Here is a 13,470-nt window from a genome sequence, read left to right on the forward strand (position 1 = left end):
AATTTCGGATCTTGTTCTCCTGTTTTCCAGTCCATACTCTTTCCATTCCTGTTGTAAGTATGTCTGTATCTGTGGAGACATTTTCATTTATGATATCCTTCAAATTAATTTTATTTCTTAAAGAACAATTTTATGCAAAGGAGTTGGGGAGGAAAATACCCTGTAATTTGTTAAAATGTAGTCAAATATCTAAACCTCATTCTCAAGTTAACACCATCATAAAAGGGCTTTTTTTTTTTCGTTTTGCAATAGTTAATTATTACAGAAACCTGACCAATAGCACACCATAGCAATCCACTATGTGTTTTGTTCCAATTCGTAGAACCAAAGGGTTGGAAAGGACCTCTGGAGATCATCTAGTCCAACCCCCTGCCAGAGCAGGGTCACCCAGAGCAGGTTGCACAGAAACGCGTCCAGGCGGGTTGTGAATGTCTCCAGAGATGGAGTCTCCACCACCTCTCTGGGCAGGTTGTGCCAGGGCTCTGCCACCCTCAAGGTAAAGAAGTTCCTCCTCGTGTTTAGGTGGAACTTCCTATGCTCAAGTTTGGGCCCGTTACCTCTTGTCCTGTCGCTGGGCACCACTGAAAAGAGCCGGGCCCCATCCTCCTGACAACAATTCTTGTTTCTGTTTTATAACTATTATTCATTCATTGGATTTGATTTGGTCAACCAGTGACTTGAACTTGAAAAAACCTACTGAAAATTGTCCGTATTGCCTGTATCCGTGTTGGACAAAACGCTTTCTCTTGAGCCAGTATGCAAAAAAACTTACGCCACAGACTAAAATCTAGACATCTGGGGGTTTTACCATTATCAAATATATATGCTAACTTCATTTCTGTGTTTATATTGTTTCTAAATTCTAAATATGAAAAAAACAGCCTTTAAGTCATATTTTTTGGTGGATTCTATTGTTAAAAAAAAAAAAATCTACCGTTCAAGTGCTGTCTCCCTGTTCATCACCCCACAGCCCACTGCCCAAGTTTACAGTATAGGTAGCCCCCTTAGCAGTAGCACTGAACTGATAACAACAGTTGCCAGAAGGCTCTGCAGTCTGGTCCCATCAAAATCAACTGCTTCTTCAGTAATTAATGACTGAACAGTTAAATTAATTTGGAAGATCAACTGGCTGATCTGGAAAAAAATAAATCTGAGAAGTTCTGTCCCCCGTCATTTCAGAGTTTGTTCATCACAGTATTTGGTGATGCTGAAAAGAAAAAGGACTGAGCAGCATTTTTAGAAACAGTGCAGCTGAGACAGTGGAAAAAGAGGTTTTCTGTTAGCAACCCTACCGTGTATGCTGCATAATGGTAGAGAGTGGACTTTCAAAAAGCCGTTTGAACATAAAGGTCCCATGTAAGTGCTTCAGGCTATTCTGGTAAGTCCTTGCCTATTGCTTTCACCATAGGTGGATCTAGGGTATGAGGCTTCCTGATGTTTCAAAGAGCAGAGCCCCTCTGACCACTGTGGGACTGCTCATGCGTGTAGCTGCTCATCTCGGTGTTCACGGCCACGTAGTGGATCACCCGTGGATGTGAGTCTGTGGGAGTCCTAAAGTGCTGGGTGGTGAGCAATGCACAGCTGATGTCTCCTTGGTTAGAGCACCACACTACAACGTCACCTTTCAGCTTCGCGTTCGCTATGCTGTTCACTTCCCCATGTTAGCTTCTTAAGATCTGGTTTTTGAATTGGCTGCCTGGGAGATGGCCCCTTGCTATGAATATACCATTTTTTGTGTGCTTATCACAAAACTGTGGCAGAGTCACACACAAGCTCTGGAAAGGAAAGGACCGAGCGAGGAAAACTTCATTTTGTCTCAGCACAAACAAGAAGAAGCCACAGGACAGCTCAAAATTTAGGAAGAGAAACAAGTTACTGAATTTTTTTGCTGAAGACCTTTGTTGTCAGGGAAGCCTATGAGACCCTCATACACTGGGACAGACTTTCAGAAATAATTCTTGCTAATAAATGCCACATGGCAATCACAGCTATTCCTGAATGTAACTTCAGCACTGCTTATGAATAACTAAATATATGTCGGGTAACTGAAGGAGGGTTTCTTTACTAACTTGGCAATACCTTAGAGATTCTCATTACACTCCAAGCAGGAGGTTGGACTGGGAGACCTTCTAAGGGCTCTTCCAACCTGAACTGTCTTATGCGCCTGTTTAAAAGGTAGCCAGTGACAGAACAGTTGTGAGAGTTCCCCTGCATCTAATATACAGTCGCTGTCAGTAAAAGCTGTATCCTTAATGGTAATGGGTGCTGATGGCAAGATAATGCCATGGTAATACCAACAAAATGAAGTCTACTAACATTAGAAAGCCAATCTTCTTCTCACTAAGGTGTTTTTACGTAGCGTGTTCTATTTATGTGTCTTTGGATGTCAGCTGGCGCAAGATGAATTTATTTTTGCAAAACTAAAAAAAGAAAAAAAGGAAGAAGAAGATAATATTCTTGAATTTAGTTTTTGTGTAGTGAATATCTTCATCTGCAAAGACAGAAATCCAGAAAAAAAATCTTTGTTTGTCTTTTTTTAGAAGTCTTTTGGCTTTCACTGGTGGTTTCATTTCAAAGCTGATTAATTATTTAGGTTTTTAAAATTATTAAATAAAAATGATTTAAAGTGTTTAGATTAGAAAAAATAAATCATTGCCTAGAGTGAAACTTCTTTGCAGGGCTGGTTTTTGCTTTTCATTTCGTTATTGAAATTGATTGATTGTTCCGCTTTAGTTCCTTGATTTGCTTTGTAGATGAACAGTTTGGATAAGGAGGGCCCAGTTCACAAGTCAAAGCTCAGTAGCATTTATCAATTCAGTGTATGTATGGTTATCTTTAAACAAGCCGCCTTCCAAACAGTTATTTTATAAGAGGGGAGCATTAGGGATTTGCTCTATATGAACGTTTCCATGTGTGCCAAATGTCAGAGGCAAAGCACAAGGGAGCCAGCAAAATACACAGGGCCTCTTCCTCTTGTGTGTTTTACATCAGCATGACTTAGTTGATCTAATCCTGCTTTATGTTGATACGGGGGATGGGAATTATGGCCACAGACAGCAAGGGCTGAGCCAGATCAGGGAGAGAGAAGAGCGAGCTGCGGTGCCAGCGGAGAAATCGCAGTGGGTGTGAGAAGTAGCGTGGGGTTCCTAAGGACGCTGCTACCCGGGAACGAGCTTTGCGTGGGAAAGTGTGGCTTGGATCAAAGGTACGTGTCTTTGGGACGTGAAAGACATAACGTGCTCTGAAAGCAGAAGCATGCCTCTATTGCTGGGCATTAAGAATTAATTAGCCTTCCTTTCAGCACTCGCATAGAAATGAGCCTGATTCTGGATGCTTCACAAGACAGAGACATAAACACCAGCTTTATAACACAGGGATTGCCAAGCCCCGGAGAATTCCCTTTGCTGCAATGTGCAGGGAATTCTGCAGCTGCTTGTGCGCACTGGAGCTTTCGCCAGCAAAGTCTCCGGATCCCGATTCCTGACACCACTCACAAGGTTATCACTTCATTCGCGGTAAGAACTTCTGATCCACGCCATCCAGATTTACTGCCCCCAAATCAAAACCATTTGCTATAGTAATGAGGGATGATTGGCTTGAATGGTCTTAATCCATGTCAGAATTACTTTGAAAGGTTTGGGGGCATATAGGCATAATATTGAGCAGCCGAAGAAAAGCCATTAGCTTGTTTAAAAAACCCATAGATACCCTGAGTTTATTTCATTGAGGATTTACAACCATGTTATGAGATTTTTTTTCTGTTAAATGCTGAATTCAAATAAGAATCCCAGTAGTTGAAGAAGTTGTCCAGGCAGTCATACACAAATATGTTACAATAAGATGCATTGATAACCCCAGCTTGTGGGACTACAGTTTATTTTCAACAGCATTGAAGTGACCATAAATCTATAGAATGACTTCATTCCAATAAGAGTACCTTAAATGAGAGGTGAAGTCCCTTTTTCTGTAATTTTTTTTTCCCACCTTCACCAGCAAGCACCTATCACTCTCCCACACATCAGTCTGTAAAAAGTAGCTGCTCTGTTTGTGCTAAATACCAGCCACCAGGTCCCAAGAGCTGTGTTGACCTAGATGTTGGGCTACTGAGTTGAACCAATAACCTATTTTGGACTCATTTAAAGAGAGCAGATTCATGTCCAGCTGAGCCAAACACCGCACAGGCCGCTGGAAAGGGTAAACTCTTTTTAAGATTCGATATGCATCAGCTATTTCCTTTAACTGCTTTATCCTCTTTATCCTGGTTTCCTACTTCATGCTGTTGTCCACGTGGGCACTCATCTCTGTTGAGCGTGCCTATGCACAGTTGTCATTCAGGTACGTGAATAATTGATGCCTTCCTGCTTTGGTACCTGTGGCAACCAGGGAGGCAGCAGTTGTGTCTGCGGTGCACCTTAGCTGATTTCCCACTGTTAACCACCAGTGAGGCCACCAACTCCTTTTCCTTCTGCACACCTTACAACTCTTCAGTTTATCTTGTGGGCTTCAAAAATGCATTTCCTATGGCAGTCACATTGTGCGGCCATTCTTGCCTCTGTGTGTCAAGGAATTCATTCCTGAAAGGCACAATATCTGCTGTACTTTAAACCTGGTGCCTAACAAGCTTCAGGATTATCTGGTAAGAAAAGAGTTTGAATTGTCTGAAATTGACAAGCAGAAAGCAAGAGAAAAAAAAACAGACCCAGAAAGGCTGCTGCGGGGTTTCTCTCTAGTTTTGCTTCCTTGATGAATAAGAACAAGACCAGTTTGTAGGAGGACCAGATTCAGACTTGGAGCCTTGGATACCTGATGAAGATCACCGTGGCCTGAAGATGTGGCTGCTTCCCTCTGCAGTCAGCCAGCCCATAGCTCCAGTTCAGGCTGGCCTGTAGCTGCCACATATCGGCTCTGGTGCTGGTCACAGGTAGCTTTGCCTTTTATATGCCAGGTAACACACCTGGCATATAAAGGGTAAGCACGACTGCTTTTCTCTCCACATCCTGGGAACTTCTCCCTCTGAGACCATGTCCACTGCGAGGAGGCATCCTGTCATCCCTCACCTAACTCTGTAGTCCTCTGAAAATCTATCTATACTACATATAGAGTCGTAGATAATCTTGAATTTTCGTCGTTGTCATTGCTGTTTCTGCCATCAGCCTCCGAGTTGTTTTCCTGATCTGCAGGAAAAGACAATCTCACTGCTGGAGGGCCTGAATGACACCCCGAGCCCTCTACATACCTCTGCGGACATTGCCGAACTTAGGAGACTACTTCTGATATGTGCAGAAGAACCACAGTATTACATACATATATAGGTGAAGACCTTGGAGAAGAATGTCTGTAAGTCATCTTTTTTTTTTTTTATGTCACTATTTTTCTGGTGGATATTATTGTCTGAATATTTTCTTAAAATGTCTCTGAAGAAATTACATTCACTGCCACCTGTATCTAGTACATAGGATTTTTTAAAAATGTTGTTTGAATAGTTTTTCTTAGTTGAAAAGTGACAGTTTGAATGAATTCCTTCCTGGAAAATGTTAACTTTTGGTTGTCCAAAAATTCTTGAAATAAAAGCACAAATATAGAGAGAATTGGCGTTAGCAGCTATAGTGGTAAATTGATCATCTGGCTTGACCAGTTATAGCTGAGAAAAATGCAATTTTTACTATCCAGGAAGAATTACATCTCTGGTGTCCTGGGAGAAAATAAAGACAAAGATGATTGAAGTCTAGGATTTAGCTGGGCTTTCAAGGAAAGTTCCTTATTAAGAAATTCTGACAGCCTCCCTCCTGACACATGAAGTCACACTGTTGTGACACTACAGAAGTTAACGAGGAAGTTTGTTCTAATTATAGTGGAGTAAGAAATTGGAGGTTGGCGGTGGAGCTTTCTAAAGTGTTGTAAAGCGGACTTGGGTTAAACAAGGGCGTTATTCACGTTAGTCTTGATCTTCCAGTCAGATGGGCACACACAGACCTCCTCCTCCTCCTCCCCGCGTCAGGCTGCAGGACCATTCCTGGATCACTTGGAAACAGCGTTGTGTTTAAATCAAAACAATTTGCCCCCTCCTCAATGCTAGTACTTGCAGTAGTGCTCGGCTCAGGTGGCATTCTGTTTACAATATTAGCCTTTTGGCTGAGTAGCTTTTCACACTTGGAATCTCACTTTTGGGAATTAATCTTTAAAGAACAGGCTACATACAGTAACTATAATTTATTTAACTACTTGCAATGTTGATGCCTGACTTACATTAATTGTTTAGCGGAAGTGGTCCAGCCATGAAAACAGTGATATTTAGTAGGCCTGGGATGGTCTGTCTTAGGCAGAAGAAACAATATTTCTGATTTTGGCCGCTGTACTTTACGTGAGCTCAGACACAGACCCAAAAAGGCCAGAAGTACAGAAGTAGCCCCTTAAAACCTCCATCAGATATTTTTCTGGATCAGTATCTCACAGGACAGAGTATTAAATGCCTTTTCTCTTAGACAGCAGCGTGTTGGTTGTACACAGAGCAGTGATTTGGCTGGCAGTTTGGGAGGTAAGCTCTCATTAAGCCGTGGGCTTTGAGAAGACTCCCTGGTAGTGTTTCTGCAGCAACTGCCAGTGCTAATTTTGTAAGCGTGCTCCAGCTCTTTTTAAGATCATCTTGGTGGTGCAGCACAGATTAAATGTGCAGCTCCAATGTGTTGTTATGAGATGCCTTTTAAAATTCTATCGACAGCCTCTTGTGTAGGAACTTCACCATCTGCTGCAATCTGAAAGGAGAGGAGGGAAAATCTATAGCTGGTGCAAATCCAGGCAAAGCATGCCGAGGAGGAGGAGTTTGTCCCATAGCTGCTAAATTGCAGACTAGACAAATGTTTTAGTAAAGGTGTCAGTCTCTGGGGTGTAACATCCCTTTCCAGTTCGGGAAATGCTTTGGGGTATGATACAGAATTATTTTTGTACGTGCATAACAGCACAGTGTATCAGGTGCGTTTCCCCATAGGGGATAACTGCATTACAGTTTTAAGACCGCAGATTCTATAGGAATACATCTTTGTGGTGGATAAAAGCCTTATCAGGCAAGCATCTTGCAGGAAGGAATGGATGATATTTAAAATCAAAAGATTATTGCTGAAAACAGTAACTTTCTGTCATTGCCCTTCATACAGCCAGGTTGAGTTTATTGCATCCCTATAGTTGCCACAGTGGAAATGACTCCTGAAGCGCGATTTGGAAGAACACACAGTAGTGGCCTTTTGAGGAAGTTTGCTCTTGTTGTCATGGGAGAGTAGAGTGGGTGGGAGCGGGTCAGAAGGTTAAACCCAAAAGCGGGAGAAGAACAGGAAAAGGTGCTACAGCGCTGAAGATGAGGGCAGGGCAGTTCCCCAGGAAAAGAGGTGAAGAGAGGTTTAGTAGGCAGAGCGAAATAGTCAAAATCATGAGAAAGAAGAATGAATTGCGAAACTGCTTTCTTCATTGATTGCATAGGTGTTGAGCAGACCAGCGCGTGAAGGATGATGTTATAACATTTGAGATGGGGCTGCTGGGAATGACAGCATTTGGGTAAGAGAATGGGGCAGGAATGATAACGTAGGCTATCAGCAGCTATGTCAAGGGTGAATCTAAACCATTTCTAATGCAAGCTTCGATTTTCTGAATTTTGCACATTTTTTCTCACTTTCTAGACTCCAGTTTTTTTCTGTATTAGGGGAAAAAAAAAAAAAGAGAAATTTTACTAAGGTATTTGCAATCTGAAACCATAAAGCTCATCTAAGTGAACACCTGCACGTTTTTTCTCCTCCCTAATATGTTTCCATGCGCATTGTTTTCACCAGGCATCATTTGCCTGTGCTCTGCATTATCAATTTCAACTAACTTTAATGGAGTTGCACAACCTGAATTGCGGGCACGGAACTGGTTGCTCAAAACTCCACTTTCTTTCCAGCATGCAACAGTTGAGGTTAAAGATCTCTGCCTTAATTAGTGATGCTAGTGTTTTGGGTTTTTTTTATTTCTGTAATCAGACCTTTGAGAACAGCACTAAGTACCCATCAAAGACTAGCGTCACACACAGATGCAGCCACTTTCTGTGGGCTCTGGTCCCTGACTGTGACAATGGGAAGCAGGGTCCTCTGTCTGCACCAGGTCCTGATTCTCCGTAAGAATAGGTGCAACCTGTGCTGAAGCTGTCAGTCTTGCCTCTTCCCACCTTCTGTGCGAATAAGAAACTGCTCTGTCCAGTGGTGCGTGATAGGTGGGTTGGCACTGTAAGGTATAGCGGAGTGATGACTCCTGTTTTATTCCGTAATTGTTAGAAACTTTCCGTCCATATTTCTCTGCTGATAAGCTACGCCTACAATCTCAAAACTGTTCCACGAAATTCTTCTCCTTATTTGGTGCTAAGCTCCTGCAAAACAGCCATGTGTTGCTACCTAGCATTAATATTATGCTGTCAAGTGGTGATGAAGTAAGTAGCTATTTGACTGTTTCACACTGTCAGACAACAAGGTATCAAGTCAACAGCTAGCCTTTGTTGGGTGCAGCACTTCGATTGCAGCCATCTCGTGCTTCCAACTGTAAATATTAATAGTATAAGATAGACCTTTATTGGCTACATAATACTTGCCTTAGCACACTACATGACACTGTCACATTACTTAGCTAATTATATTCCTTGATAAAAAATGTTGAGTATGTTTTTATACTACTGGCTTTTTTTCAAGTAGAAAGTTGATTAGAGACAACAAACATCATTATGTTTTAGCTTCATGAAAGACTTTGGAAGAGTTACACACGTGAAAAGTTTAAATGGAAAAAAAAATACCTATAAACCTCTATGTCAATAATTACTACTTGAAACCCTGTTTTAATCTTGATTTATACCTTTGATTTGTTGTTGGAGTTGTTTTTTCTTGTGGCTTTTTTTTTTCAGTGTACTTCCATCTTGTTGGTAGGAGCATATGAGCCTGTGTCTTCCTGTGAACCTTACCTCTGTCCTCCGGGATTCTTGGATCAGGTACTACGTACCTAATATAGTATCTAGCAATTGCATTAATATTGCTGGCATTCAACAGGTTTGCGTATGAATGTGATGTGGATGAAGTCAACTCTAATAATTGCTTTTTGGAGATCTGCTGAAGATACAAGTGGTTTATGAAATCTATTTCTATGTTATAGCCAGCACAGTACACGAGAAAAAGGTCTCTAAAAATGCGTTAGAGACTTCTCTTAACTCTCTACTCCGTGCTTTTACCTTACTGCCACCTAAAGATAACTAACAGAAAATACATTGTACTTCAGGTTAGAGAGATTTACTCTAACATGCTAGGAAGTAATGGCAGCTTTGTCAATCTCTTTCAAGAAGATTCCCCACACTTTCAGAAGATTTTCTTGAAGATCATACTTCCTAGAGGTAGGAAAAAAATCTACTGGCTCAGGTCACTGACTTTATCTCTGGTCCTCCAAGGAAGGATGTATTGACTATGAGTGCCACTCAACCCTGTTTCTAGCCAGAGTATTAATTTACATCTGTGGGCTCCTCAATACAGGCTGAAATTCACATTTTCTAAACAGCATGGAGTCAGGTCAAAATCCACCTTAATTTGCAGGTGTAAGCTATTTCTGATACAACCCCCCTTTTTGATTCCGCCTTCCACAGATACCCGAGTTGTCCTATGTTGAACAGACAGCCCAAGCGGTTCTTCCTTCCCAGCTCCATCCTTATTCTTAAATGGCAGCTTTCAGTCTCGAGATCCCCTCTAAAGCAGGCCTTTTGTTAAAGCATCCTTTTGTCAGAGAGGAAAACTGAAGAACAAAATAGAGACGCGACCAGCTTATGATCAGTTAGGCCACCCACGGTGGAAATGGTAATTGAATTTAATGTTTTCATACTGCCGAAACACTGCCTGCACAAATAGCTGCATCCAGTCCCTAGCAGTCATATCAGGGCAGTGCAGCCCTGCCCAGGCTCTAGAGCTCCCGTTGAGAATGGGAACGAGCAAGGTCTGGTTTAGGATTTACCCCCTGGTCTCCATCTTTGGCAGTCTGTCACTCCCTTGGTGGCTGTACAGTTGCTAGTACACCAAGGCATGAAGCCCTGAGCAAGCAGACTTCATTTGGATGGGTAGTCTTTGATGAAGCTGTTGAAATCAGGCATTTTTATTGTACAAAATTTCTTTTTTGGAATGAAGTATGGCATTCTCTGTTGTTTAAGCTGCAAGAATACTGCATTTACACTGGTAATAAATTATTCATATGTACCTATTATGGGCTTACGTTCTAAGTCCCCTTTTCAACATCAGCTGACCTGTTATTTGTTGTCTGAGCACCAGAACAGATGCTCTTTCCCAGGCTGGCTGGTCAGTCACCCCTCTCAGGCAAATACCCCGAGTGCAGTCCTCACTCCACTGTGCCGGAGCCTGAGGGCTCAACTCAACACCCCACGGGACGATTACAGGTTAAAGACTGTCGAAGGGTCTTACTTGGATTTTGAATAGCCTCGGATATTGAAAGGATTTGGCTCCATCACTCCCATTATCTGTCACTGCCCCAAACCAATGACGACCCATTTTGTTAAAGCACCTGGTTGTGGTTGTGTTGCAGTGCTTGGAGATAGTTCATCCTCTGCCAAAATCCCATTCTGAAGTCCCACAAGCTTTGCTTGTTTGCTGTCTTTACTTTTTATACCACCAATAAGCTATTTAATTCAACTAATAACTGAATTAGTGATTTCCAAGATGTTTATGACTCCGAGCAACCCTTCTGATTGATACTTGCATACTTCCTTAAAATATTCTCAATTTCATGCTTATTTCAAGATCAGTAAGGTAACCATAAAATCAAGCAAGTTATCATAGAACCATAGGGTTGGAAGGGACCTCTGGAGATCATCTAGTCCAACCCCCCTGCCAGAGCAGGGTCACCCAGAGCAGGTTGCACAGGAACGCGTCCAGGCGGGTTTGGAATGTCTCCAGAGATGGAGACTCCACCACCTCTCTGGGCAGCCTGTGCCAGTGCTCTGCCACCCTCAAAGTAAAGAAGTTCCTCCTTCTGTTTAGGTGGAACTTCCTATGCTCAAGTTTGTGCCCGTTACCTCTTGTCCTGTCGCTGGGCACCACTGAAAAGAGCCTGGCCCCATCCTCCTGACACCCACTCTTTAAGTATTTATAAACGTTGATAAGGTCCCCCCTCAGTTGTCTTTTTTCCAGACTGAAGAGACCCAAATCCTTCAGCCTTTCCTCATAAGAGAGGTGTTCCAGTCCCCTAATCATCTTGGTAGCCCTTTGCTGTCCCCTCTCCAGCAGTTCCCTGTCCTTCTGCAACTGGGGAGCCCAGAACTGGACACAGCACTCCAGATGCGGCCTCACCAGGGCAGAGTAGAGGGGGAGGATGACCTCCCTCCACCTGCTGGCCACACTCTTCTTGAGGTATCCCAGGATGCCATTGGCCTTCTTGGCCACAAGGGCACATTGCTGGCTCATGGTCATCCTGTTGTCCACCAGGGCTCTCAGGTGTCTTTCCACAGAGCTGCTCCCCAGCAGGTCAGCCCCAACCTCTACTGGTGCATGGGGTTATTCCTCCCCAGGTGCAGCACCCTACACTTGCCCTTGTTGAATTTCATAAGGTTCCTCTCTGCCCGAATCTCCAGCCTTGTCCAGGTCTCTCTGTATGGCAGCACTGCTTTCTGCTATGTCAGCCACCCCTCCCAGCTTTGTGTCATCATCAAACTTGCTGAGGGTGCACTCTATCCCCTCATCCAGGTCATTATATATGATTTTAGCAGAAGTGTCATAAATTTGTATTTTCTTCTGGAAGAATTCTTCTGCTTCCTCTTTCATCAGTGTTTTTGGAAGAGGATGAAATAAGTGATCATGAGCTCAAACGTTCTCAAGGTCAGATATGTTGTTTCAGGGTTCTGGGTCCAGGCCGGTTACCCTCCGACCAGCCCGTGTGTCAGGTGTCAGGCCTGAGTGCTTCTCCGGGGCAGCAGGGGTGGGTGGGTGGGGGTAGCTGAGTAATGAAGAGAAATATCACTTCCATGCTAACTCCATCTAGAGAACTTCAGTTTTGGAGACTATTGTTTAGCAGCAGGTTATACCAATAATGCTTCATTTTTTTAAAGTGCTGTGGTTAAAATATCCCAGGGTAGATCGTGCGCTCTCTCTCTCTGTTCAGTTCCCAGTAAAGGACAAGAAAATATGACTTCTGTACCTTACGGATGTGCCACAGCATTCACTTAAAATAATGAAGTCATTCTTACTGAGCTAAGATATAGCCCCGGTGTTCAGTGCTGTCCCCATCTGTATGATTTTTACAGATCCATTTTACTTACAATTTTCCTACTTGTGTCATTTCATTTCCCTCAGTACCACTTTGTGCCTCCAGGATCTCCTCCAAAACCACCTTTTTTGATCACTTCCGGGAAAGATAGGTGGCCCTGACAGCCTGAGGTTTTCTTTGGGACTCTGCTCTGGCTTTTCCAGAGAGATCCTCAGGAACCGCTGAGACTCCCTGACAATACCACGTATTGAAAGGACGGGGAAGGGTTTGTATGGGCATAATAACTTCTAAGCCCGTAGAAAGCGACAGAAGACACCACCACCCTTTACTTGTGGGTTTAGGTCTATTGTGAAGGACGTGTTACGTTTTCACATGTGTAGAAACAGAGCTTTTGGCTTGAATGGGTTTTTTGTTTCATTAAAGGAAACAATAAAATAAGAAAGGACCAAAACGAGTTTTCCATGAGACACAGCACAGTGTCTTGCGTGACTCTTGTGTGCAATATGCTGCATCAGTTCACAAAATGGTAGGCTTTGGGACAAAAAAAGATAACAGTTACATCGCTATGTAAGCTTTGTGGAGGAGATGTGTTCTTACATTCCCATTTATTTCTCTGAGGGATTGGAGTCAGCCCAGATAAGAGGACCAAAGATTAGGCTTTGGCATTTGTGAATACAAACCAAAATTAGCTATGCAGAAGATGCGATGTTGCCAGGCCCTCTCAATAGCTACTCGTTATTTCCTCATTGATCTTAATTGTGAGCGAGTTTGGGGTTTTTTTTGTGTTCCCGGATCAGCAGCTCCCAGGTGTCAGCCAGGCTTGCTGTGTTCAGACCACACATCCTTTTCCTGGGTAACTGGCAAAAAGTCAATGGGGGAGAAAAAGTCTTGTCGCGGGATGATCAGGAAAGGAGCGGCACCTTTAATTTCACCCACAAAGAATTACTGCTTGGAGAAGTGGGAACAGAGGGTCCTGTCCCTTGGGGGCTAAGAAGAGCGCAGTGTGGGGGTGTTACCGGTGCTGCACCAGACAGAAATGGAAATATTTCCATTTATTTCAGTAATGGGTAAATTAGACCCCAAACTATTTACTTGCCTGAGAATTGCCAAAATCCCCACCCTAGCATTTTGGCGGGTCCACCAACAACCAAAGTTGTCTGCAGCGGTGCAAAATCTGCTCACACAAAACAATTACAAAGGTTTGTAAAG

General features: G+C 43.0%; 1 protein-coding gene across 5 annotated transcripts in view; it reads right to left on the minus strand.

The window, feature by feature from the left end:
- Window positions 1-13,470, minus strand: part of CRB1 (crumbs cell polarity complex component 1) — a 114,609-nt gene that overhangs the window by 6,816 nt on the left and 94,323 nt on the right. The gene's annotated exons all lie outside the window — the stretch shown is intronic.

Source organism: Chroicocephalus ridibundus, chromosome 8 (assembly GCF_963924245.1).
Source record: "Chroicocephalus ridibundus chromosome 8, bChrRid1.1, whole genome shotgun sequence".
Classification (NCBI taxonomy): domain Eukaryota; kingdom Metazoa; phylum Chordata; class Aves; order Charadriiformes; family Laridae; genus Chroicocephalus; species Chroicocephalus ridibundus.